Consider the following 26,127-nt stretch of genomic DNA (forward strand, 5'->3'; position numbering starts at 1 on the left):
ACACAAAGTTTCATTGATTTAGTTTAACTTAGTTAAAGTATGCAAAAGACAATTTTAAAGCTTGCTTTCTTACTTTAGTTTAGCTTGTCTAGTGAGACTAGAAAAGAAATCGGTAAACCCTGTGGACGAGGTGATGTTAATAATCATGGGGAGCCATGAAATCTCAGTTCTGTGAAGACAGGAATTACAATGTGGTTTCAGCGAACAACACAAGGCATTCATAAATTGCAGTAAGCTTGTCCACATAAGGTATGCAAAGGCTTAATTAAGGCAGCTGAAATAAATCAATGTATTCTTTTCAAGGCCATCAGATTAAATGTGATAGTAAAGCGCTTTCCTGTCACCACTCTCAGCACTGGTGAGACCCACATCGTGCTGAATATTCTCTTTTTATAAAAAAAAAGAACTTACTATTCTGAGATTAGATAATTAACAATTAATTAGATAATTAATTAGTAGTCCCATCTGGCAACTGACATTAATTTTGCTCTCTTTTTACCCAAGGGTGACAAATAGGGATTAAATCCATAGTAGCTTTGAGGAGGCCATTTTAGCAAGTATGCTTTGCAACTTGTATGAAATATCTCTGTATTGAGTTGGTGAAGTCTCCTCTACCTTCTGATGTGCTGATACCTCATTTTTTCTTTACGTTGCAATTATCTGTCATCACACGGTGCTCATGTCAGCTCTGTTTTGCTACTCATATGGAAAAAAAAGAATCAATAGAGTGTTCCAGATGAGAAAATAGGAGGCCAAACTCTGCTGTTTCTGTGCCCTGAGGCCTGTGATTCCCAACAGGGTTGTGGGAACCGCTCCAGATCTGCACCTCTGTAACCAAGAGCAGGACCCTGCCTGGTGAATCTGGAGACTTGGAGGTGGATGGCCAAGAACATGAGGCTATAAAACAACTATATAATCAAAAGGTTAAATATAATGAAAGCTTCTGTGAAAATGCCACGTATTTTTGGTAAATGTAAAGGCAACTGAGATAATTGACGTCTATATGGAAACTGTGATGTGAAAACTAGGGACGGACATAGGAATCTGAAGGTCTTTTGCAAATGCTCATCAACAGCGTTTTGGTTTTTTTCTAATCCAAGAATATGCAGGATACCAATTCACCAACAACTGGATTTCAACAATATCCTAAGAGACAGCACTGTTTTTAGTGTCTTATCTTACCTGCACATCTAGCCTAATAGATTATTTCACATGGTTTCAATAATGAGTAAGAGAGAACTTTCTAGGACTGGGAATAGAGCTCTGACCAGAGGAAAACGGAACCCTCTCAACCAGGAAAAGTGTTTGAATTTTGACAAGGCAGCTGACTGAGGGGGAGCCATTTTTGCTTTTGATTATGCCAAATTCTACATTCAAACACGGATGAAAAAGAGAAACACAGCATTTTATCTCAGACAGTGGCCATCAGCTTGAGGGTCCTGGGCTCAGGTCCTGCATTCGCCACGCACTCCTCATGTGGCCTTAAGGTAAGGATCTAAAAGCCTTGACAGGGACACTTCAGGTGCCTTCTATAGATTTTAAAGAGAGACAGAAGCCTCAATGCCCTTCGCAGTCCTGGCCATAATCTCTCAACTCTTCAATTTCCTATCTGGTTAATATTACTTTTTCTTCCATTCCCTGGGGAATTTTTCTGTCCTTTGTGAGCAGCAGAGGTTGATCTTGCAATGTGCACTCTGCCTTAAAGCTGTAAGATGATCACCTCAGTTTAATCCAGCCTGACTGGAGGGGGTGCTTGCTTTAATATTTTGTTTACAGTTGCAGTTTAAATGCCATAAAGAGAAGAATCTCTTCTGTGTTTGAAGTGCTAACGCAGTTGTGAGTTCGGCAAAGCCAAGTCATCACTCTAAAGAGTGAGCACTGAGAAGTTTTATGGTGGTTGTGAATAACGGGACTTCAACATCCAACTGCTTCTCACGCCACCACATTCTTCCCCCTGCAATGGGATGCTGGGAATATCTGCTGTTGGGACAGAGAGGGTGGAAATACGATGTATTGGATGGGAAGAGGCAAGAGTGGTGTTTATTATGAAGAATGATGTGTGAGATGGTTTCGCTTGTTTTCAGACTCCTGAAACCTACAGCACATTATTCTTGGTTTACTTGCACTATTTTCTCATCTGTGTCACCCCATTGTCTACAAAGTTGTACCTTGCCAAGCCCCGTGCAAGTGCTTGTTGCAGCTCCTATTAAGTTAAGAGGGAAGTGGATCAGGTTGTAAATTCAAAGGACAATCTGGTGTCTTATGTGGTAAAAGTAGTGTAAGAATGAGCAAAGAAAAGGTAAACTAGGTAAAAAGCTGAGCGGGATGCAAACATGGAAAAATGATATCTATTGTCACTGAGAGAAAAGGGGCAAAACTAGGAAAATAAAGCATGTGTGCTTTATGGTCACAGTGTAAAATCAGTCATTTGGTGGAATGAGTGGCAGCTGGAGGCATTCTGCGCCTGAGAAATATCCTAAGCACTTTCTTTGTCTGCTGGATGGTTCTACTTGGTTGTTGCACAAAATAAAGAGCCAAAATTACAAAATGAGTGGCACTACTTATGGAATCCTGTTGTGGGAGCAGTTCTTGTGCTAAACGACTCAAACTTTCAGTCACTTCAGAAAATAGGCTCAATTGTAAAAGTAAGGATCAGTTGAGGTAAGTGACAGTTTTTGCTAGTGTGGTTTCAAGAAGAAAAATCTAAAGAACTGTATGGTTTCATAAATGAATGTAATGTAGCAAATAGTTTTCTAGTCCTTTTTATTTAATATTCCTAAATACTCAGGGATTAGGCGTTCCATGCAATGCCTACCTACAATTTTCAGTTATTTCCAGAAATGACTGAGCAAAACATCTGTTTAGTGCGGTGGTTGACAACGTCATTCATTTCCCAGAATGACTGGTTTCATAACATAAATGCCATATTATGTGTAACGTAGGGAAAACTATCAGATCTAATACAACTGTTGGCAAAACTCCCAATGATTTTGGAGCACCCAATATGTCAAATGCCATGAACGAAGTATTTGTTGATGATTGTGCAGATCAGCAAAGAATCTTAAGTTCCTAAAACATCTTTTAGAGCTTGCTTAGTGCTAAAATGGTGCTAATCTGTGTAGCAATAACAGGTGATTTATAACAAATGATGCTGTAGCATGGGGTGGAGGCTGTTGCATCTGATTCACAATTGGGCTTCAAAATGATGGGAAGAGGTGCTGGCAGGTGCAGCACAGATCAGCCCGTCTGGATCTGGAGCCTCCAGCATTGCAGAGGACTTTTCTCTTTCATCACTGCTGCTAAGGTGGGGTCATAGTTTTGGAAGCAGCTGATATCACTTTGCAATTTTTTGGGGGTCTGAAAGGACAGATGCTGTTCCCAATAATGAGTACTTGAAGAAACAACCCTTTAAAAGAGAAACAAACAAAACAAAAAGGATAATGTAGAGGAGGGCATTGAACACATTCCTAGTGTCGTAGTGGAGGCGAAATAACATTTGAAAATATGAATTGCAATAAAGGAAGTCAAGTTAATTTCCAAATTCAGAAGGGATTTGAAAGGTGAAGGTGAACTTCAAGCATAAATAAGGATTGCTGTAGTTACTGCTGTTCCTATTGCTCAATTTAGAGGTTATTAAATTCTGAAGTATGATGTGAAAAAAGGACCAGGTAAATATGATGAGTTTTGCCCAGGATGTTGCTGGCCTGAAGGCCATTAAGATTTTATTTCTCACCTTTAATACAGCATCACATAAAATGGAGAGAGGAACTTCAAAATAATAAAAAGTGTCGGTGGCTCTTTGCACTGTGAGTAATTAAGCTGTGCAGCTCCTTGCTGCTTCAGTAATCATCACCTAGCACTAGCACAGGAATGTGGGACTGGTTTGATTCAATTGAAAATGGGAAAGGTTTGTGGAAAGCAACTATTGTGTGCACAATTTGGGAGCAGGCTTGCTTTGAAGCCAGTGGGTGTGGAGGGAGCTCTAGCAAACCAGTGGGAGAGGGGAGTTGTGTAGCACTTGTACAGGGCTTATTTCCCATTCCAAACATTGTAAACTTGTTGATATTCCCTTACTTCAGGCATACGTTATGTTGTGTTACGGGTTTTGTCATGTTTCATTTACACCCTTATAAGTTCCACAGATATTTAGATATTTTTTGAAGAGGTGCAAATTACACAGATGGCAATTGCACATACTGCTGCGCAAGAAAGTATTGGTGGTGGGGTGAAACCCTGGGAAAAGAAATGCAAAAATTAGATGACGACATGGCTTTTCTCTACTGATGACGAGGAACGTGACAGGGAGGTGTTGTCGATGGACAGGAGAGGATTCAAGGGAATTAGGCGCAGGCACTAAGCAGAGTAGATAGGCATGTGAACATGAGTTCTGAGGTAGAATTTACTGTTAGTTTTGCAGTAAAAATCATCGTTTTGCTGATCTCTGCTGGGTTTTGTGCTTGCAGCTTCATGTAAAAGCAACTAAATTGAGGGTATCATTTGACCTGACCGTTAATAGATGATGGTGATGCACAGTAATTGTTTCTAAGTGGCTGCTAAAGGTAAATTTGCTAAAAGCACCACTCCAAGATTCAGATCCAGAGAATATAGTAGCACTTCTGGTTGGTAATGTATTGAGCATATTGTAATATATGTGCAGAAACAGTTTTTTATACCTATTATCTTTGAGGTGATCTGATTTATGATTTGGGGAGTAATAACCTTAGTCATAAGAGATGGTGTCAGGTATAGCACAGACACAGGTATGGTCTAATTAACTGGGAATTTACTGGTGAAACTAAATGGTCTTCATTCTTTTTGACCTCAAAATCTGTGCAACACTTCTGGTCATATCTCTGTGGTCCTTTCCATTCTGCCCTCGTGTTTGTGTTGGTTCGTGGTGTCCACCTACCCTTGTCTCAGTAGAAATACTTTACCCTACCAGGATGGCCACGTGTCAGGGGAGCTGGTGGTGCAGGCGAGCTGCAAACCCTCCTGTTTGTTGTGAGATGTCTCCACCAAGGCCAGCTCAAGCCCAGCAGGACGCTTTGTTGCTCCACAGTGCATGCATGGAGAGGGACCTGGGGGTGTTGGTTGACAGCCGACCAAATACGAGCCAGCAGTGGCCCAGGTGGCCAAGAAGGCCAATGGCATCTTGGCTTGGATCAGAAACGGCGTGGCCAGCAGGTCCAGGGAGGTTTTTCTCCCTCTGTACTCGGCACTGGTGAGACCGCACCTCGAATCCTGTGTTCAGTTCTGGGCCCCTCACCACAAGAAGGATGTTGAGGCTCTGGAGCGAGTCCAGACAAGAGCAATGAAGCTGGTGGAGGGGCTGGAGAACAGACCTTATGAGGAACGGCTGAGAGAGCTGGGGGTGTTTAACCTGGAGAAGAGGAGGCTGAGGGGAGACCTCATTGCTCTCTACAACTACCTGAAAGGAGGTTGTGGAGAGGAGGGAGCTGGGCTCTTCTTCCAAGTGACATGGTACAGGGCGAGAGGGAATGGCCTCAAGCTCCACCAGGGGAAGTTTAGGCTGGACATTAGGAAAAAATTCTTCACAGAAAGGGTCATTGGGCACTGGCAGAGGCTGCCCAGGGAGGGGGTTGAGTCACCTTCCCTGGAGGTGTTTAAGGGACGGGTGGACGAGGTGCTAAGGGGCATGGTTTAGTGTTTGATAGGAAGGGTTGGACTCGATGATCCGGTTGGACTCGATGATCCGGTGGGTCTCCTCCAACCTGGTGATTCTATGATTCTATGATGTCTAGTCAGAAATGCAGAGCTTGGCTCACCGAGTGTCCTGGTCTTGAGTGCATAAACACTAAGGTTTGTGATGTACACAGACTAGAAGAAAACAGTGTGTTTGCAATCACGCCCCGTGAAGCAGAGCACTTCCTGCTATTCAAGTGCCTGCAAATGTAACTCAAATGTATATTCCTTCCTGGTATTGTGTGTCTAACTGCAGGATCCCTTTGTACTGAGCTCAAGGGAGATGGACAGTCCTTGGCCAAATCAGCTTACTAACTTTGTCCTTCCTATTAAAGTATTTTTCAGCCTCAGAAAACACATTTAGCTGAAAGTGCTGGTATTTTTCTGAGTGGTGCCTTTTGATGTTCTTGACTGCTATTATCTTTTAAATGCAGCTGTTTGTTGAAGAGAAGGAAGGTCAAGGTACCTGCAGTTCACCAGCACTTTGCTTCACTGATGTCTTAGTTAGGGATGCAGTGGGTTCTGCTGCACATCAAGCTCTTGAGATGTTGCCTCCCACCCTCCCATTCAGACCCAGAGCTGGATTTCAAGGGGTGCTTTATTGGAGCTGCTCAGCCAGACCATGTGAAGGAACAATGTGGCTGATATGATCTTACATTGTGGTAATTGCAAAGCAACACCAGCTAAAGTCTTCAGTCAAATAGACCTGCTTTTGTTTTCTGCTTGAAGGCTTGGTCTTTAAACAAGTACAAGTGATATCTTGTTCTTTATTTTCAGTGGACCATAATAAACCTGAGCAGATAGAAAGTCACCTGAGCCATAAACATTCCAAAATCTCCAATGTGTGCCCATTTTTTAAAAAGAGCAGCACCAGTGCCTCTCAGAAACCTTTCTGTAGGGGAAAGTGAGGTTGTTAGAGCATTAGACCTGGGGGTTTGTCCCATGCTGGCTCAATCATTCATTATCATGAACCAATAGTAACAATTAATGAGCCCTGAACACCCAGCACAACAAAGATCACACGGATTCAGAGTTTAAATGAGAGTCAGGGTACTGTACAGTGCTCTTTGCAAGCTGGCCTTGCAGTTAACACTCACCACCTTTCCCAGCTTTGAAGGGAGAAATAATTGAGTCATGGCAATTAGTCTGCTGTCTTAGGTGCCCATAAATTAGGTTATGGTCTGGCAGCACTATCGAGTTGGCCAATTAGGCTTTCTGTGGCAAAAGCTGCCCCCTCCCTCTGGTTTTAAGTGCATCACAAGCAACAAGCATGGCAAACTGTCAAAGGCAAGTCCAAGGAGTCAGGGATCACGAAGGAGGGCCAAGGGCAACATCATGGGGAAAAATAGGAAGAGGAATGACAGAAATGGTGAACTAAAGGCACTCAGTTAATTTCTCTTGTAACATTGGAGCAAGCAGGGGTTCAGCAGTGCTCAAGACTTAAAAACCTATTTGCACATTTACCTGGTGGCACAAAAAGACTGTGAAATATATCTATGTTAGAAAAATAGTAACAGTCGTGTTTGGGATAGTTAAGAGAATGAAATTGAGGAGTACAGCAAAACCTTTCTTCTCTGAGTTATCCACAACTTGATTTCCCTGTGCACTCAGAAAATCTGTGCAGGCAATCAGCATCAGAGACAGGATGCCGGATTGTGCAGACAACTGGTTTATGTTCCCATTCCTAATGTTTTAGGTAATGAACAGAGCAGATGTAGATGAGCATTTTTGGTATTAACGTCCTTAGCTGTCTCATACGACAATTAATCACTGTCTGTCTGCTAATGTTCCAAGCTGAGACGTTTGAATCCAGAGCTCAGCTCCAGACAGCTCAGGGGGCTGCCAGGGAGACACTCAGTGCAGCGTGAGGCTGTGACTTTTCGGGACCAGTTCTCTTCACCAAATGAGTGGAAACAAAACCCCTCGGCTCTTTGTGCAGCTTGGGTATAAGGTTAGATTTTTGCCAGCTCAACTCATAGCCTAAATTAAGCACATGTGCCTAATTTTCCTGTAGAACAGTAACAGAGGTAACAAAACAGCTCATGGATTAGATTGGTGTAATATCCTTGTCTGGAGTTACTGGGATGAAACACCACGGAGCTCTGGACCCAGTCGGATCTGTGGGCTTTCAGATGCTCACAGTACCAGCCTTGAAACATTAGGTACTAGGAGGATTTATTTTCTTCTTCTTTCCGTTGTCAGATCCCTGAGCCGTACAAAATCCTGCAAAACACCTCAGTGTGTCCAATTCTTGTGAGAACTGTTAAGTTTAATTTAGAGTTTTGTTTGCTGTTTCCCTTAGTATTAGCAATATACATCAAATTACACTCATAGTTCCACCCACATAAAACTAGGCTTTTCTGCTGAAAATATTGTGTTTATTCCAGATTTTCATCTTCTCCCTGTTCCTCCATCAGACTCTGTCAAATGAAATGCATCCATTGGTTTTGCATCCTCATTACTTTCAAAGCTTCAGTTTGGTTTTGGAGTAGGGGCCGCTCTCTGCGGAAACTCCTCAGCTCCGCACACCACAAGCTGTGTTGACTTTCTGGACAGCCTGGTTGTAGGAGAACCTTGGACTCGTTTCCCACACAGGGGGTATAGCTGTGGGATTTGTCCCCTTCTTTTCCCTCCCAAATTCAGAGGCGTTGCTGGCAGCGGAGTCAGGGCTCGGCTGTTGCTTGGTAACCACAGCCACAATTCAAAAATGTACCCTTTTACAGCCAGCTTCCCAAACTAATGGCTTTGAAAGGAACAGTTGTTCTTTCAGGATCATTTTCATTTTGTTCTTTCTTGAAAAAAAAGGGGGGGAGGGGGAACAGTCTTTCAGCTCCAGCTTTGCTTTTCTTCTCTGCTCTCTTTCCTCGCATCTGGTCCCACAAAGAGGTGTAGTGTCACATGCTCGGGAGCAAAACCCTTTCATCCTCCTCTCCTTAGGGTTTAGCTGTTATCATTTCTGAATTTCAGTCTGAGCGGAAGGAAACTGCAAGTGTTTCTAATAACATCTGCTATTTGTCTTGACTCTACTCTTTGTTGAGCCCAGTTTTCTTCTTTCAAGAGTTACACATTTCACCCTCTTCCGGGAGGGCGGTTGGTGCGGTAGATAGGACTGATGACAGAGAAGTGTTCAGTGTCTGTTCTCAGCTCTCATTGTAGTTTGCTGGATGTCCCTTTTGGACAAGTCACTTGCTCCTTCATGCTTTGCTCTCGCATCCACAAACTGGCCTCAGCAATCCTTATACAGCGCCCTGTGCTCTGCGGGCAGCTGAGCTCCACTGTGGTGTTTCCAACGTGAATATGGGGTGAGGTTGTCAGGACCCAGTGGGGTTATACCTGGAAGAGGTGCATCAGCTGGAAACCACAGGCAAACAAAAGGCTTAACTGCCCTGAAACTAAACTGCTGCTGTTCACCTAACGGCAGCCTTGTGTTCCTCTTTAGCCTAACAGGCAGCTGTCTCAGCCCTGCAGGCCACGTCTGTGTAAGTCATGGCCTCGTTGGCTGAGGTCTGCAGGATTACATGTAAACCTCCACAGGCACGATCAGTTAGCTTGGCTCTAGTCTTCATGTTCCTGCCAATGTAGCACCTTGGTCATGGATAATGCAAGGGGAAGCTCACATTGTGTGTCACGTTACAGTTATTCCCAAAGACACAGCACAGAACTGTTATTGGTTCATTAATTTCTATCCAATCTTAAGTTTTTGTATGGCATCAGTCTTCCACAAAACTACTTTAAGAGTGCTGGTAATAAATACCGGGAAGATGATCACTCTGTCCTGATCCCTTGATTAGCAAATTAGAAACTTTCTAGCTCGTACTCACAAGGGCACAAATTCTCGTACCATTCAATTGCTTGTACCATCATTTAGTTGCTTGGGATGGAGAAGTGGCTCTGCAAAATAATTGTAGTTGACTGGTGTAATGAAATGTAAACTTTTATTGTCAGAGCAGTGAAGTGGTCTGCTTGCTTTTTTTGATGCCAATGCTGGGTTTTCAGGTTTTAATGATAGTTCCACAAGCCATAATATTCCTTGGCTGTCCAAATGGCTCTCTTCCTGCATCTGAAACATCAAAGACTGTTGTTGTTTTGAATTTCAGTCCAGCTTTTAGAACAGGGTGTCACAGAGCAGCAGATGAGGCCAGCCACATTACCAGCAAAAGAAAGCAATAGTGAGGGATCTTTCTATGCCGCTAGCGAAATAAAGACTGATTGTCTTGACCAAACTCAAAGGAAGACAGAGCAGGCTGTGAGTATCCTGATGACTGCAAGTTGCTGATGTTGAAGATGTTATCCGTGCAATCACATGATACGTTATACCAAGGTGATTTTGTCTTGGTCCCTGTTGATATAGACTCTCAAATATCTGTGGGTGAGCTCATGAAGGGATGGGGATGGGTCAGATTCTTCCTGCAGATTCAGTGCAGGGTGATTCATGGTCTGAGGAGACTGGTGGAAGAGCTCAGGGTCATTCCTCTGCACCTTGCAGAGAAGTACAAGCAGAAGTGCTTACAATGTCAATGATGTGCATCTGAGAGGGCTTCTGAGCACAGATGCACAACCTCTTTCCAGCAGTGCCCGTATCACTGACTGACTGGCAGCGGCAGTGATATGAAACGTTAGGTCATCCCTTGTGTTTTAAACCACAGTTCCATGTCTTGGGCTCAGAGGTCAATTCCACCAATCATGCTAAAGTCATTTAGTGTGTCTGAGCCGCATTCTATTTGTGCCAACTCAGTCTGTTTGAAAATTGAAATGACATTGTCTTAACAACACTGGATGTGGACTGTCACTTATTATTTCACTACTGCTGCCCCATCGCATAGAAACACATGTAGCTGCTAAAGAAGAAGTGTCTAACAGCGCAGAGAACACCTCTCTAAGCCACATCCTAAACTTGTAGAATCATAACAAATGCAACAATCTGGACACCAAGATTAATTTGGTGCTGGAGCCAGGGATGGCTGCCTTCATGGGTTCAGCCCTCTGCTGGAACATGAGACAAGGTTCACTTCAGATGACCTTGTGCCTTCTGAATCTGAGCACCAAGGCAGGTCCTGAGGGAGATCCCTTGTGGCTCAGTACTACCTGTGAGTGGTTTCAGGTGCCTGGAGGTGTCTTGGCTCTTTGGGGACCATTTCGGTCATGAGATGAGCTAGTACCTCATGTCCCAGCTGTCCTGCAGGGTGGTGCCTCCCTTCGGAAGCACTGGGCTCAGTTCTCTCATATTTGACTGAATCGTGGTGGATTGGGTTTCTGTAGAATTAGTGGGCAACAGAGTTTTTTTCTGTTTAGTGCCTTTCCTTTGACCTGTTCCCCTCTTGAGAGATACTCTGCTAATGCATTTACTTGTGAAATCTGCCTGAAGCTCTCAAAGAAGGCAAAGTGGAATGTGGGGGAAATAGAATAAATGGTAGGAGAAGAAACATTTTCTTGTTTCCTTTATATTTTTGTTGTTCTTGTTGTTTTGTTGGACTTTCACTGTGACGAACAACAAATACGTTAAAAGTCTCTATGCACCAAAAAAATGCCAATACATGAAACAAGAACGCTCTTCTGTAACACAATTAAAAACAGGTATAATCTGAGCAGCATCGGTATTCTTTCAGGAAGTAGTGCTGCATTACAGAAGTAAGCACTAGTCACACATTTATAAGCATCTGTCTGAATTACTTCCTGAGGCAAGGGAAAGTGGCACACAGTACAATATCTTGACTGAATTTACTCTAATTTTCAAAACTATCTATGTAAAAAAAATGCTTGCAGTGAATACCAGCTCGCGCTGTAATGCTCAGGTGGGAATTGGGCTGGGGGAAGGAGTATCAACTTGGTCTTCACCCATGCCAGGAACTGTGATCAGCATCTTGTAAACCACCTGCCAAATGCATCTCTTCATCACATCTGTTTTCTTCTGTCCCCTTCAATTTCTCAGGCCCCCTTCTGCCCTGGCCCTCTGTGGTTCTCCATCAGACCTGGCTGGATATGATTCTTTAAGTATAGATATTGTTTACCCTGCCCCAAGCAGCATGACCCCCATCCCTGAGATTATTATTCTTGATAATGATCATAAATATCATCATCATTTAGATACCCTCACTTAATTTTATATTACATGATAGGACAAAAGAATTGAAGATCTTTGAACTCTGGGCATCCTTCCTGCGCCATATTTCCACTCCAGTAAATGTCTCTTGCAGAGCTAGGATTCAAGGCATCCGATCATGGTCCATGCTCCCTAGCTACCTTTTGTTCACATAAATATTAACCATGGTCACCTGGGTGCATTATTCACATATTGCTGATGTCCTCGGTCAAAATATTCAGTGTCCGTGAAATACTTAGGAAGAAGAAGACAAGAACCTGATCTAGTGGGATGTCCCTGCCTGTAGCAGGGGGGTTAGAACCAGATGATCTTTAAGATCCCTTCCAACTCTAACTGTTCTATGATTCCATGAATCTATGACTCCAAGAAAATTGCCATCTTATATTTAGGCTAGTAATTAAAAACCTCCAGAGAAGCAGGTTGTTTATACAATGAGAGTATGTGACACAGAAAGAGCCAAAGAAGAAAGCCAGCTGGGCAATATATGGGCACTGTGATAGGTGGGTGCAGAAACTGAAAAGCTGTGATGATGTACATGGTGTGAAAACAGGGCTGGTGGAAATCACAAGGAGAGGAGTCAGTGCTAATAAATATTGCATTAGTAACAAAAAAGGGTTGCTCACATATTAAACTGAATGCATGCTCACCTCCTCTTTTAACAGCAAGTTCAGAACCAATTGTTCGTTTTGTTCTGCCTGTTTGTTTTTAATTTTAGATTCTCTGTTCTGGATGTTTGCAGCCATCTGAACCTTCGGGTGCATTAATATTATAGCAAGATGGGCAACAGGAGGTGGTGAAATATAAATCATCTTTGAAAAGTGGAAAGGATTTGGAAGTACATGATAGCAGGGGTTTGTCTTAATTCAGCATTATAACAGCAAAGACAACACAAGTCCCTCCTTCTTCTCCTCCCTCTCTCACACACCCACTGGAAGAAAAATATAACACACATTCATTGGCGAGCTGGTGATGGGGTCAGAAGGGTCTTTATCTAAGCTGTAAACAGAGTTGTGATTCCCTACCCTCCCCTTCTTCAAATTCTGAGTTGAAGACTAGTTTCCCTGTGCTTCTCAGGTGGATAAGGCTCTCCAAGACATAAGCATTGATGTAATAAATCAGAGAAAGAAATAAAACCCCAGCGCGCTTGTACTTATGTATCTCAGAGGCAAGCAAAACTGAAGTCAAATGGCACAGTACTCAAGCCAGCGTTTTCGGAAAACTAGAGTCAGACCTTCCAAGTCCACACTTAGTGTCCTTTTAGGAACTATTCATTCATCAGAGTATTTCATATAAACTGACAGGAAATTATATTTACGATGCTTTTAGCTCCATTTGGGACTTTTTTTAATACTACTTCTAGGATGTAAATTATTTAAAAATGATCAATTTAGTTCTTTACATGAAGAGATGAAAGCTTAACCAAAAAGCTTTCCTGTTCATGGCAGTCTTAAAATCTGCAGAAGATCTATGTGTTTTTTGCTTAATTGAACACCTAAGGAAAAAAAGAGCTTGGCCTCATAACATTTTTAGTAGAAGTAAATGTTAGATTTATTTAGCCCCATTGACTTTTGAAATACAACCACTAATAGCATCTGTTTAAATATTGTCCTCCAGAGTGGATAAAACATTTTATCACTAGGCATTAAACTCCCTAACGGAGCATTTTATTTACCTCTGTCCCTTGTACAGCTTTTCTGGTGGCTCCAGCCACGTATTCCAGAGTGATGAGTGAAGACAGGCTGCCCCATGGCAGAGGTGTTGGTGGTGCAGCCACCCAGCCCTAAGACCCCCTTCCATGTGGAGGAGAAGGTGGAGAGAGCACTTGGGGAAGCCCAGAGGGTAGCTGGGGCTCAGGACAGAGCCTGGGAGCCCACCTACTCCACCTTGCACATCCGAAGGTGGAAGGGTGCTCATGGCTTGCTCCAGCCTGGTGGGTGATAACTTGGCACTTAATCCTGGCAGAGCAGAGGCTCCAGGATGTGGGGGGAGAGGTTCTAACCCCCTGTGTTAGCCAGCAGGGCATGCCTAGCCTTATGTATCTGTGAGCTGTACCGTGGCTGAGGGACGAGCAGAGCTTTCTGGGAGCTTTGTGCATGTTCAGGCTGGACATCAGGAAAAAAAATTTCACGGAAAGGGTCATTGGGCACTGGCAGAGGCTGCCCAGGGAGGGGCTTGAGTCACCTTCCCTGGAGGGGTTTAAGGGAAGAGTGGACGAGGTGCTGAGGGACATGGTTTAGTGATTGATAGGAATGGTTGGACTCGATGATCTGGTGGGTCTTTTCCAACCTGGTGATTCTATGATTCTATTATTCATCCAGCCAACTCAGTCTGGATGCCAGCAGGGCCTGTCCTGTGGTGTAACCTTCTGGTCACAGAAGCTGATATTCTTCCTCAGGTGATATTTTTGTTTGCATATGATTCTTGTATCTTGGTAATTCTTTTAAAGAAATAATGGGAGCATCATGTAAGAAATACTTGATCGTGTGGCAGAGAGATAGCAGACAAACTACCTCAAAGACCAAAGATAAATGGGATTGAATAGTCTCCAAATAAAAGATGTCTGTATGGATACGATTTTCTTCCCTGAGCAGTTCCAAGCCCAAATTAATCCTCAGGAACTGGGAATGGGATGGAGCCACAAAACTGCTCCTAGAAAAGGGACTGCTCTAATTGCACAAGAGAATTGCAGTGAATGGTTTTGACATTCTTTTAAATACAAAATACATCTGTCATGAATAAGAGTGTGAAAGCTTGATAAATATTCATGAATCTGGGTTTTCTTTGTTCCCTTTATGCATGGAGAGTATGGGATGTTTCCCCCCTACCAATTATCAGCTGTCTGATCCCTGTCACTGCAAATCTTGGGGCAGAAGGACACATTTCACATCGAGGTGCTGTGCCTGATGCTAACCTTAAAATCAATATGTGAAAAGTTGGCGGTTGCAGGTGAGTGTCACTACAAATGCACTAGAGACACTGGGATTCCCCATGGTAATTAGCATTGATTCCCCTTTCATTTGGGGCTTTGTTGTCTGTGAACTCATTAAATTGTGACCTGCATGTAAGACTTGCATTTATGCTCTGGAAAAGTCAGCGTATTTGCTATAGGTTAGCACACCCCTGAGGCTGGAGTTGTTTAAATGCATGTGATGAGAGGACTGTTTAGAAATATTTCAAGTAAGAACTATAAAAGCAGGTTCCAAGGGTACTTTTTTTACAGCCAGAATCTGTTCCCTTGCCTAAATGTGACATACTAAAAAGGCAGCACTCTGTTTATAAAACCAGCATGGAATCTCAATGCCTGCACATATTGTTCCTGATGAATAGGGGGTGGCAAAAGCACTGATGGAGCTTGCTTGGAGGTTGATTTGTCTCAGTTATTGCTTTCTTTAGGAGGGCTTTTTTTTTTGTGCAGACTTCCAAGTGATGCTGGAAGCCCCAGATCTAGCACAAGGTACAATACATCCAGTGGGGCTCTGCAGAATCCCATGGGATTCTCTGACTGAGTGCATCCAGTGAGTATTTCTCCTTGACGTAGCCTTTCCTCAGACTAAGCCTCTGCAAGCAGATATTTGGGAAGAAGCACTGTTCAAATATGGCTTGCTATGGACAGATGTTTTTCTCCAAAAGGAATGAGATAAAGTAGTTTTCATGCAAAAATGGAGGTAAATAAACTCAATTATAAGAAAACAATCAACACACAACAAATCTTTGATTTCAGTGTACATTTAGACTGATCAATGATACCAAATAGAATGGTACTGGATGAAACAAACACACAAGTGTCTTCGTACTTTTCTTTAAGACAAAATATTTCAGATTTCAGGCAATTTTAAAACTTGGGGGATTTTATTGCTTGTGTTCAAGGGGCATAGGGGAAAAAAATGTGTTAAAATGGGAAAAAACGCAGAAAATACAACAGGATCATCTTAGAGCAGCAAGATGGTGATTAGGCAGTTGAAAAGTCTCCCCCTGGAAAATAATATTATGTGAAAGTATAAATTACTTATGCAGAACCATTTTCTAATCCAAAATGAAAAGAAGCAAGCCTTTCTTGAGAAGTGAATCATGCTGTCCCTACTTGTGTTAGGCTCCTGGGATATGACCGTCCTGTATCTTCATTCCCCTCCTAAACATCTTTATGCATATTCTTAACTCTAACAACTGATGCAGTTCTACTGGGACCATAATTGCACTGTGCGATAGTATTCTACCCCATTCTCTTTTATCCTTTTCCCCCCTCTCCTCACTTTTAACCCTGGGTATTGTGTTATTCTAGGATTTTTTTTCTTCAGAAGTCTTCCAAATTGTTTCAGTTGATGAATCAAGGACTTAAGCTTCCTTTTATGCACTAATTGGGGATGTGCTTCATCCTTAAAATAAAAGATGCACTGAACATCCTTGTGCTGCTGACTGGGCTGAGGGTATTTGTGTGACTTATGGTTCTTTCTTTACATAGCTGTAGCACAAGTTGTAACCCTGTTGGCAGGAAGAAAAGCAACAGCTATTGCACAAATCAGTGCAATTTTAAATTAACCAAGTGAAGTTCAGTTGTTGTTGCAATTATGGAGCTGGTTCATGCACAGATGTCAACCATCGTTGCTCTGTTTCCTGGCCAGAGTGGATCTTTGTTGATTCAAGTTAACCATGTATATCTCACCTACTAGGCAGTTCTCATGATGGCCCTATGCTTTCCTGCAGGATGCTCTCATTCTGCCTCCAGCAAAGAAACAGCTTTTGTAGAAGCTGAAGTAATACAGTTTCCAAAAATTACTGATATACAAAACCTGGACTGTTACAGCTCAAGTACTTGATTGCTACTTCTTTTTTTAACTGCTGAGGACACTTGAGATTGCCTGCTCATCTCTATGTGGCTGTTACCAGTGCTGTCCAGGCACACAGTTGACTTTAAAGTATAGACCCCATTTTTCCAGTGCTTCTGTTAAACATTTTGCCTTTTAAATGAGTTCCAAGTTGCAGACCTAGTGCAGATTTACCTGGCAGATCTTGGATAGCAACCCTTAGTGCTCCTCAGAGGGGCATGAGTTCAGTCTCACATCACAGGAAAAAAATTGCATTGAAAATACAACCATGCATTAACTACATCAGAATTGCGAGGAGAGGAAAATGTTAATGTACCTGCTTACAAAAAGTAAGACTATATCTGTGCCCATGACCAGAATCACCTCCCACCCCAACACCTGTTCTGGACTACATAGAACCATCAGCCACCTTCACCTCCACTGGCAAGGTTTGGAAACCCATAGCAGTGCAACAGGGAATCTTACATAGAAGGGCATTTGATCACCACGGATGTTTTCATGCCATACAGGAGGATCATATACTGTGCCTGTTCCCAACACCAACATGGGTAGAGGGGACACCATTTCTACCACTTAATGAAAACAGCTCCAGAAGTAAAAGTGTGAGGAAGATCTAAAACTAGTGTGCAGAACTCATTTAAAGTTAAAAATACCAAAAAATCTTTCAGAGATCAAAAATAGTAATATCAATTTGTCATTGATATTAATAATACTGTAACTCTTAATGAGGAGCTGCCCTACAGATATGGATTGGTGTGGTGCAAGTTGAGTCATTGCTGCATCGCTGTGCAGACTGATTCATCATCCATGGCATTGGCACAGAAACACCATCAGCAGATGGCAGGGTTTGGTATAGATTAAGGACCTTTGATGGAATGATGCCATTATAGCAGCATCACACATTTTTATGATATTCACTTCCACCGATGCCTCAAACTCATGAGCTTAGTTTTAGGTTACTAGTGGTGGAAGGCAGTGCAGCTGAGTAGAGCACAGATCTGCAACTACGTGGACCACTGAAGGAAAGTAAATAATTCAGCTGCCTTTTTTTTTTTTCCTACAGGTTTTACACACTAACAGTAATTAGCTGAGGTTCTGCTGGGATTTCTCTGTTTACGCGATGCCCGTGAACTTTGATCTAGATACATTTCAATCTTCTTCAGTAACGATTTCTTCTGAAGTGCAGTTTGTTGCGTGAGCAAAGCACTGAGTGCAGGATGCAGATCCACCCTACGGCCGGGGGCTGTGAGAGCAGTTAAATTGGACACCAAAGAGGTATATGTTATAAATGAGACTCATGCCAATGCTCTCCTGCGCTTGTCACTCTCCAACATTGATCTGAGCACTTCTGAGAGCAACTGTAGCTTGAGTGAGGCATGACTGCTGTGATCTAGTAACGACAGGGGGGTTGTTATAACTGTCTATGTGGAGGACTCACATAGCAGTATAAATCATTTCATGCAAACAAATCAGGTTTGGTCAATGCCTGGGTCTTGGTGCGGCACCAGGTAATGCCCTCAAATGCCAGTTTCCAGTGGGAAATCAAACCCTGGCAAACACCTTTTTTGTTTTACTGGCAAGACTTGCTCACTGGGGGTGATTTCTGTGCAGAGCATGGAGCATCCTAGCCTGTCTTAGAGCTCAGCTCTGCTCAGCAAGTGCCAGGATGCCCGAGGGGGACAGACAACCACTACCAGCACGGGAAAACCTGCTTTACTCACCCAGGCTAAAACCCAAGCATTGTTGGTATGGTAGCATGGAAGTTAATGTTGGAAGTTTCTTGTTCTATTTTGGTTTGGTGATTTTTTTTGGTGAAATTGGAAGCTGAACATCTTCATCTAAGCTGGGGCTCTCAGAAACACATGGATTAATTGCACCTTAATGATGAATGACTTCATTTCACCCGCTGAGCTATGACGGCTGCCTGAGTTTGGCATCAGTGCACCTGGCAAGCATATGAAGAGCTCTTGATAAAGCTGGTCGTGTCAGTTCTCCCTGTGTGCACTGGGAGAACATTATGCACTTTGGTGGGGTTTTTTTGTGGTTCTGGGGGCTTTTTTTTGTTTTGGATTCAAACCAGAAATTTCACACAGTAAGGCAATTTATTGTCCCCACTCTCAGGCCAGTATTCATCGGGGGGCCAATTAAAATAGTGCACTGCTTGTTAATAATAATTCAAAGTAACTTTTTGATTCAATTTTGGTTTATTCAGTGATGCACACTGAGACATACCCAGTATGCTTTGGAGGGCTGAGCACATTTCATGGAATAAACACAGCTAAGGTTCTCTACTCGTTTAAGCATGAGTTATCAGAGCATTTTTACTGATTCTCAGGGGAAATATTGATAAGTTAAGGAGAGATTAGGACAAGGTTTATATATTGTTTATGTCCCACTTAAGTCCTGGGCACTGAAGTGGAATTTCAGTTAAAATGACATTTTGGTTCTTTGCAACTCTGATGGATGGTGTCTCTACATTAGTCCTTATACTACATAATAAAACTGTGGCATGATTTATGCACTTTAGTAAGTAAATGGACACACATCCATAGGTCTCATAAACCAGTGAAGCTCCAGTGATTTCATTCCTACAGTTAATGAGTTGCTGGAATTAATTACAAATTTGGTTGATGATATTCACCTATATATAGCTCAATTTAAACCTCTCCCCTCCAGAAAGTAAACATGTTCTTGCATTACTTGTTCGCAAGAAAATTCTGACCTGTGTTTTAATTTAGAGTACATGATTAACTCTTACAAATCTTAGTGGGGTCCTTTATTGAAAAGAGGTTTTGTCTTTAGATGTGCTTTAAGATGTATCCTTAAATGTAGGTGTCTATGTATGGTGATACTTTCAGAGTACCTGTGTAAAATCAGAAATTACGGAAATTTTGAAGAGGAAAGAAACTTTTTTCCAGGTCTACTGATGCAGTGGGCAAATGCAGATGTTTTGGTGTGCTCCAGGCTCTCTTGACCCCGAGCAGGACGCTGGATGCACTCACAGTGGAGTTGCATTTCAAACGCTGTGGAAAGGCTCTGCTCAGGCTTTTCAGCTAATGGCATTTGTCTGCAGGGGCTGGAGCTGAAGCATCCTCTCCAAAGTCCCACTGCCAAGGCCTCTCTCAGCTTGTTGGTTGTCCAAATGGGAGCACCTGGGCCCTGAGAGGGACCTCCTCCCCTGTTCCTGGTCTGGGAGCAAAAGGATGGAGGTGGCTGTGCCCGGATCTTCTGTGGTGTGGTCATCAGTGGGAGTGTGGGTGCATTCAGTGCCGAAGACTCTGAGCTCGCTGGAGAAACTGCAAAGCTCCTGCTCTGCAGCAAGGAGGTTTGTTTTTCATTATTCCTTAGTCTCCCAGGTGGTGATCTGTTTTCCTTGAGGGTGGAGCAGCGACAGAGGTGAGCAACATCTTCCTGTTGATGCTTTGTATAGGAATTTCCCGTGGTCTCTCAGGGCAGGGTTGGGGGACCATGTTCCTGCTCCTTGCTGAGGGCACTGGGGCACCTCACGGAAAATGGTTACAACTTGTTGTAGAACTCCTGTTTTATACCCTTCCTGCTGGCTGTTGTTCATGCACACGCAATTCCTCTGCCTGGGGGATGTGGGGAATTCCTCAGGAACCCCTCAAGATAATGGCATCCGTCAAGTTGGAGCCCAGTTTCCTCTTGGTCCAATAACACATCAGCCTATGGGATCTTTCAGACTCTGTGCATTCTGATAAAGCAGTTGAACAGATCAGGACCTATGCTTCAGTTTGTGATCAATATAAATATTTCCTTTGTCGTGTTCTTTTCCTAATTCTAGGATGAAATAAGTCGAGGATTATCGTCGTTTGATAAAATAACTCCTGGTAACAGCAGAGTAGAATTAGTGTGCTTGTGAGTGCTACTGCATGAGGGTTTGTGCAAGCTGGTATTTGCTGGTTGTTGACTCACAACTTAGAGAGGTAAAATGTGATGTACAAGGGAGGGTAGCCTGAGCTTGGCTGTGGCTGAACTAGCTGAGAGGAGGGACAGGGAACAGACGACAGACTCCCTTGTTCTCTGAACACCCAGCTTAGGTGTTGGGAGTGGTCAGACCTTTTGGTAGATTCAGTTGAAGGCTGTGCCGCGCCTTCTGTGTTGTTGTGCTGCGAAAATATTTGCACCAGAGGAGTATTGCTCCTGCCTAGTGCTTGGGCAATAGGGTTCAGCTATGTAATAATTGGGTTCTGTATTTATGAAACTCTGTGAGAAGAAAACTGAGCTGAATGTGTACAATACGTTGAAGTGTAATAAAGCCAACATGAATGAATATGTTATTGCAAAGCAGACTGTTTAAATGCATAACATTTGTGTGTTGACTGACAGTACAGTCCTCTGAGAAATACAACAACCCTGGTCTGATGTGACTTGCAAAAGCTGTGAATGAATTCCACTGCCCCTAGTCTGAAACCTATAGTGACTCAAACCCTCTCTTTGTGTGCATAAAATTCTTCTGGAAGCAGCAGGTCTCTCCTCGACCAGTGCTGTGTGGTTCCCCCGTGCTACAGAAGAGAATCTGGAGCTGAATGGCCGTGGGGAGAGTGGGTAGAGCGTGCCTGGACAGCACAGAGCATCATGAGGCAGGAGCCCTGGGATGGCAGGAAACCACTGGCTTCCAAAGCTAGATATTGGAACATTTTGGATGAAATATCAACGTTTTGCCTTCCTGAAAAAAATGTTGGGCACTTCCTTTCCTCTGCTAAACCCCTCCCCTGTGTCACAGAGCACAGAAGATCCATCTGGGGAACAGTCTGCTCAGCCTGTGTCAGCTCCCATGCTTCTCTTCCTGCCAGGACCACGAAATGCAGAAACACAAAGATAATTGCACTGTTTCCAGCCTTTCTGGTCCCACAGGAGCAGCTCAGTGTAAGAGAAGAGCCAGTTAACTCCTGAGCACTAACTAAACCTTAACTGCACACAGCGTTTGGGATGCTGAGTGCTCTGGGACAGCCAGGGCCGTGGTTACAAGGAGTAGCCTTTGCGCACTTCTTTTGCTGCATGTGTAACTCCCACCTCCCTCTCTTGGACTAAAAATATTTCCTGCCTTCAGGATCTGTGAATACTTCAGCTTTTCTTGAAACTGTTTTTCAGATAATTTATATTTGTCAAAACACAAGCTTCGCTCCGCTCTGTCTCCTAGATTCCCATTAGTGATGTGATCCAAACCCCTTAGAGGGCTGAGTTCATAAGGCTCATACCGCGTTTCCTCTGTGAGCTTGTGCTTGGTTAACTCCATAAGGACGTATCATAAGCTCTACCATTTTGGCATCATGATAATTTTCTTTAAGAAGTGTCTGTAAGTGTGATTTTAGTCTACTTATTTTTTGATGTCCAGAGAAGCTTTAGATGGCAATTTAATCATTATTATTGCTATTGTACAGCTGCTCTCTGGAGAAGCTTAAACCATGTCAAAAAGGGAACCAACATAATGAGTCTGACAGAATTTCAGAGGGAGCGATTAAATTTAGGATAATGAGTTCTGCTGAATTTTTAATGTTATTGTAACAATTCACACCACTGCAGCCTGTTCATCCATGGACTCAAAACTGAAAAGTGCAACTGGGAATTGGGCTGTGCAGCTATGTCCTTCTCCAAGCCTTATTCCTCTTATGAAAAAAAAAGAAAAAACAAGACAAAAGGAACTCTTCAAGTTCTCTCCCTCCACCCATCTCCCGTTTTCTCAGATCTGCAGACTGTGTTGCTGTTAGCCATCCTTCCTAAATTCAGTGCTTGCGACGTGCAAACCTCCCTCCCCAGGTGAGGGAATGGGTATCTCTGTCCTACTTATTTTCTGTAGCTACCAAGAAGGTCCCAGCTCAGTTTTCAGGGGTTTTTTTTGATCATACAATTCTTGACATATGGGGACCAAATTTCAAACTTCATTAAATTGGCTATTTTTCACAGGTCCTTTAAAAATGGGTAGTAGGAACTGAAATGTGTTGATTGCAATGAAAGTAGGACAGTACTGCTTTGTTTAGTTTTTATTTTGCTCTGATGCGTGCTGGGCTTTCTCACACTCCATGGCAGCTGCTGGAGCTTGCAGATTTGTAGGGAGAAGCTCTGTTACCGCAGTGCTTACAATGCAAAGTGTCATCCAGGTCTTGTTGCTTTTGCTACGCTAGCTGTAGGCTGAAGATTACAGCCAGGGTAAGCCATGCAGGAGTCTTACTATGCTCTTGCAATGCAAAATCATTGGTTAAAGGAGTTTTTAAAGGGAGGTCAACAGATATAAAACGACTTGCTGGTTTTTGTATGCTGAAGAGCTGGACATTAGAGATGTTTTGTGCTGGTTCTGCCCAGTGCTATAAAAACTCCCGAGTTGGTCCAACATATGAACAAGCATTTTGAATTCATGGCTGTCGTGTTCCACAGTGAGCGCTGCTGCAGGCTTTAGAAAACCTGCTGATGCTGTGTGCCCTCGCAGCTCCTACTCAGTGCACTAAAACAAGCTCCCCTTCTGCACATGTCCAGGGTAACCGATGGTTGCAGGATGCTGCCAGAGCCAGGACCCCGCTGGGGTCAGAGCCAGGACCCCTCTGGGGCCAGTGTGCACCCTCAGCCCTGTCTCCAGAGCATCCCGCAGCCTGGCCAGGGCTGCAGGCTTTAGCTGCTCCTCCAGACATGTGGTGGGTCCTTTCTGCCGCTTTGGCACGGAATCTTTTTTTCAGATACATTCTGGTTTCTACATCTTCTTAGCAGCCTTCAGCGAAAAAAAAAAAAAAACCAAACAACTTTATCTATTCCTACTTGGGTTTGAATAAATTCCCACCTGTATGTGAGCTGAAGCTGCCCACTCTTGCGTTCCCAAATCAGACACCAACATACAGATTAACTTGGCTTTGTGAACTTCTATCTGTGAATTGTTAAAACCCAGTGGTGACTTCAGAGGCTGGCAGCAGGGCTGTATGCGCTGGCACTGCAGTGATCAGTGTGTGTGTCCTTCCACGCGATGGGGTAATGTCAGGACAGGAGCAGTGCCTGGGGAGGGGGCTTCCTTCCATGGGGAGGAACATGTTATTTTCTTGCCAGGACTGTGAGCATTCAGAGCTCGGAAGTGCTGATAAAAGGCCTCTTTCACTGGTGAAGCACTACTTCTGGGCTTGTTTGCCTATTCCTCTTGGCCTTTCTCTCCTGACAGGAACAGCATCTCCGTTTGGTATTGAGACAGTAATTCCCTTATCTTGAGTGTTGAACAATGTGATATAATTAATAAAAGTAATGACAATTTATTCACTGAATACCAATTAGTGTGCAGCTTTCTAAGGGGGCTAAGATTGGGAATGGAAAGCAGATTGGATGATGCTGCATAAAGAAATTATTTCTTTGATGAAAAAGACATTAAGAATGTGTTTCATCCATGACAGGATGAAAAATGAAGCAAGCTTTGCAGAAGACATAAATATTTTCATCTGTCAGTGGTTTCTTCTTTAATGGGAACATGAGGGAGCACAGTTCAACACAAACAGCCTGGTGCTCATGGCCTTAAATGTCACCACTTCACTCGTGAGTTAACTCAGTCCAGGGGATGCAGCCGCTGTAACAGGATTTCTTCCATCTTTAAAGATGCACTGGTGTCAGGAAGGAGAAAGCACGAGCCGACTTAAACTTATTACAATCAAACAGAAGATGCAGCCCCAAATTATGTTGTTACTCTGGTTTAATCAGCCCACCCTGCTGCTCCTGCCTGCGCAAAACATCAATTGCTCAACCCATCTGTGAAATGTGGCATTTGAGTTGCATTGGCTGAGAATGAACAATATATCTAACGGTTGCTTAATCTGCTGTGTATTTTTTTTTTATGGTGTGCTGAAATGCCAGGGTGAAATCTGAAATGCCTCATTTATTAGCTCAGTATTAGGAAGAATAAGAATGCAATTAGGATTTGGAAAAATTAGGTTAAATACCCATTTCCTGATACAGAGATATTAAGGCTCCTCCTGTTTCACATTAAGCTCCAAACTGGAGGGCAGACTGGACGACAGCCCTGTAATTGGTGCAGATGACACACGACATGCTTGAAAGCACCTCGAGAGTTTAACTTCAGCTAATCTGACTCATAAAGAGCTGCAGGAGACTCACATACCCTCATGCTTTTGCTGCAGGCTGAATTGCCTTTGTCCTTGCTTCTTGTTTAGCCAAGTCCCGTTTCCCGTTCAGATCTCAACAGCCTTTCGATAAAATTGATGGTCTCCATTTCTACCTGTCCTGCCCTCACTCCTCTGATTCTTCTCCATCCTCTTTCTCAGTCTCTTACTTATCCCTTCAAACTGTTCCTATTCATTCTCTGATGCTCTGGCACATGAAAAGGACTTGACACCATTATGAGAGGTCACCTCATGGTCATCTGAAGCGCACCCTTCACCCTATGCCAAGTAACTTAAACTTATTTCTTTCTAGGCACTTGTATTACAGTCCTGAAGGACTTTGATTTTTGGAGATGCCTCTCTGAGCAAAGAATCTGATTGATGGACTATCAGTCTTTGAGTCAGCTTGGAAATGCATATTCCTGAGATAAACAGAAATGTACAGGGGAGAAGTTCTTAAGCTGGTGACTCTTGTTGTACTTTGGTTATTGCCAAGTGCTGGGATGAAATGAAGCAAACCCTCCCAAATCCCAAAACCCATCCCCGGAGGTGCTCAGGGCCAGGTTGGATGGGCCTTGGGTAGCCTGATCTAGTGGGATATGACCCTCCCCATTGCAGGGGTTGGAACTAGATGATGTTTAAGGTCCTTTCCAACCCAAACTGTTCTATGATTCTATGATTAACATCTGTAGCATTTCCTTTGAAATACTGTTGATCTGGCACAGCATTTTTCTTTTTTTGCTGATAAAATTAAGCAGTGAATTGGTCCCCAGATAAACAGCATTCACAATATGGCAAAGCCTTTGTCCTAGATAGCACTCTCAGAAAAAAAACATATTTTTCTTGAAAAAAAATATTTTAAAAACATCCTTACTTTGCACTGTGCATCCCCTGGCAAATGGAGCCTGATGGTGCTTAAATATTCTTTGAAAAGCACTCCTGAAATAGTAACATTAGTATATAAAAATGGTTTCTTAACAGAGGGAGCTTTTGTTGGAAAACCTTCATCGGTGGTAGTTTGGGAGTAATTAAGTGCAATGTAATTTAATGACTCAAAACAACAAACAAGCTTTGGCATAGCTACTTGTGAACAAACAGTTCTCCTGGGGAAAGCTTCTAATCTGAAATCAGTGTAAAACACGCGTTGTTTTCTGGGAGTTGCCTCTGTGCCTTGACAGACGGGCAGGAGGAGCATTTCTGAATGGCAGAGTTGCTTCAGTTCTGTGCAGAGCTGATTCTCTCCCTAGAGATGCAAACCCCACGGTGCTGTGCTCACAGCTGTGGAGGTGATCTGAAAGGTTTCTTTGTCCCACGGGTGGTTGATTTGATTCAGACCACGCGGTTCCTCTTTGTGTCTCTTGGTCTCTAAGCTGCCAGGGACAGTGACCTTCAGGTA

General features: G+C 43.2%; 1 protein-coding gene across 1 annotated transcript in view; it reads left to right on the forward strand.

Annotated features, from left to right (window-relative positions):
- Positions 1-26,127, forward strand: part of LOC138729745 (tapasin-related protein-like) — a 174,484-nt gene that overhangs the window by 951 nt on the left and 147,406 nt on the right. The gene's annotated exons all lie outside the window — the stretch shown is intronic.

Source organism: Phaenicophaeus curvirostris, chromosome 21 (genome assembly GCF_032191515.1).
Source record: "Phaenicophaeus curvirostris isolate KB17595 chromosome 21, BPBGC_Pcur_1.0, whole genome shotgun sequence".
In the NCBI taxonomy this organism is placed as follows: domain Eukaryota; kingdom Metazoa; phylum Chordata; class Aves; order Cuculiformes; family Cuculidae; genus Phaenicophaeus; species Phaenicophaeus curvirostris.